The sequence below is a fragment of the Monopterus albus genome, unplaced genomic scaffold (assembly GCF_001952655.1).
Source record: "Monopterus albus unplaced genomic scaffold, M_albus_1.0 scaffold354.1, whole genome shotgun sequence".
NCBI classification, from domain to species: domain Eukaryota; kingdom Metazoa; phylum Chordata; class Actinopteri; order Synbranchiformes; family Synbranchidae; genus Monopterus; species Monopterus albus.
Genome location: NW_018128234.1, coordinates 483,913 through 486,252, shown reverse-complemented (window position 1 = coordinate 486,252; position 2,340 = coordinate 483,913). Strand labels below are relative to the sequence as shown.

The 2,340-nt window shown below is 46.0% G+C and overlaps 1 protein-coding gene across 6 annotated transcripts in view; it reads left to right on the top strand.

The window, feature by feature from the left end:
* larp4b (La ribonucleoprotein 4B) overlaps positions 1-2,340 on the top strand; it is a 44,115-nt gene that overhangs the window by 36,669 nt on the left and 5,106 nt on the right. The gene's annotated exons all lie outside the window — the stretch shown is intronic.

Sequence of the window (2,340 nt, the reverse complement as noted above, 5' to 3'; positions counted from 1 at the left end):
AAGGAGAGAACTGCAACTGTCCATTCTGTGTGCCGGTCCAGTCAGTAGCATTGACACAGCTCTGCACCATGGGGCCAAGATTTTTTGCATCAGCTCCATGTTTCACTAACAAAGTGATATGAGGAGCAGAGTTTTCAGACAGCATATACAAACTTTCAAGGTCAGCCGGGAGCGCAACCCAAGCGGCCACTCCGTCCGGCCCCACAAACAGTTTTTGCACATCAACTGCAATCTTCCTCTCAGACGCGTCCATCCTCTGGATAAAGCCGTCCCAGAGAGCTTCAAAATCATCATTTTCATCACCACACAGAGAATAATTAAAAGTGCAATGTAGCTGATCAACTGATTCAGTGTACTTGTGAAGTATTGAAATCCATGGAAGCCATAAATTGAATGTGTGTACAAGAGAGGTGTTTTCAGGAGAGTCCACAAGTCCCCACCAAACGTCAGCTGAGGAATCAAAAAGCAAGTCAACACCAGGGGGTGCAGTCTGCAACATCTGTCTGAATGTGGCTTTTGGAGTTGCACAACGTTGAACAGAACCGTCAGGAAAAGTGATGTCCACATGGCATGATGACATCATCATGGTAACATTCAGAGTACACAAAATATCACGTGCAAGAAGATTAACGGGACAAGATGGAGAAAGTAGAAATGAATGATAAAATGACAGATTATTCCATGTACAAGGAACTTCTTCAGAGAATGGCCACTCCTCCTTCATGCCCGAGAAGCCAATAACAGATGTAGTACGCCTTGAAAGTGGGCGTGGCGAGTTTAAAGTGGAGTACCTTGCTCCTGAGTCAATTAGACATAAATGATCTCGACCATTGATAGTCACATGGACTAGGGGCTCAAGAAACATGCTCTTTTGGCTCAGGGAGTCACCTGTTATAGACCTTCGGCAGCCCTATTGCTGGGGCATCTGGTTGAATCCAGGTGCTTGATGTTGAGCTGGAGGTGTATATGGTAGTACATTTGTCGCCTGAGCAGGATATGATCCTGCTTGTCCTTGCGCCTGCTGATAAAGCACTGGGCAGTGATGCGCCCAGTGTCCTCTTTTGTGACAAATAAGACATCTGTCATCTCTCACAAAATTTCTCCTGTAACCCCTGGATCCTCGACCACGTGCTCGTGATCTGCCACGGCTCTGAAAGCCACTACTCATGGGTTGTGACTTCCATGAATAGGGGTGTGGCTGTCCAGGTACAGGTGTGTGTGCGTTGTGTACCACGTCAGAGGGCACTGCATACTGCAAAATGCCTTGATCCATGGGGCCCTGCTCTAATGGCGGAAGCTGGCTTTTAATTAGTGACGTATCTTGGAGAGAAAACGGCGTATATGTCAACGAAACGCTGCCCTGTGGTGTGTCAGTTTGGGGTAGCGGCATCTGAGTTGCAGGCTTCTCCAGACATGCATGTATATTTTCCCTGCGTCTGCTCCTGCGTTTTAAAGAGGCAGTATAGGGATGTTTTCTCTCACTCCAGTCGTCACTTGAGCTATCACTGTCAGACACAACCTGCACTGCCCTGTGACAACCATGATTTTTATTCCCTTTAGCAGAAGCAGTACAAACACTGGAAGTCTGAGTTTTCACCGAAAGATTACACACTTTCAGCAAATTCTTCATAACATCTGAGCCAACTGCACTACCCTGACTGCAAGTGCCTGGCACCTCACTGCGCAGAGCAGGCGGTGCCCCAGATCCTGCAATTACGCCATCCAAGTACTGTTGCGCGCTGGAAACTGATCAAATTGTGAAGCTCCTACAGCAGGCTAACCCCTGCTGCGCACAATTTCTGGGAGTTAATTCCCAATCAATTCCACCGTTTTATCTCAACAGGACAAGCAGTCCTGATGCAATTTTTCCCACTAATCCTATTTCCCACCCGGAGCCTTACACTGCTGTACAAGGCACGTTAATTCCACAACGAATTCTCAAAATGAACCTATTGTCCAGCGTGATACACTTGTGGGGAAAAAACATTTTAATTAGCCTTTTGTACAGTTATCCCACCCACACATTGAGAACAGCAAAACTTTCCCTGTGCCTGTTATCACATGTGTGAAATGTATCAGAGAGCATCTGTTTGGTTGAGATGAGTCTCTGCTTCTGCTCCAGCCGGAGGGAAATTAAAAAGGAAATGGGAAAATTGAGGAGACAACTGCTACTACGTAGCAGAAATCCACTTATAAAACGTGAATTTTACGTCCCTTATTGGTATCAAATTCTGTGATCAACGGCACTCATTTACTCCCCCTCAAATGAGACTATGTGCTTTTGTTAACTGTACATGTGACAATGAACAAACCAGCACAGCATTCAAAAACAGAAAAAAA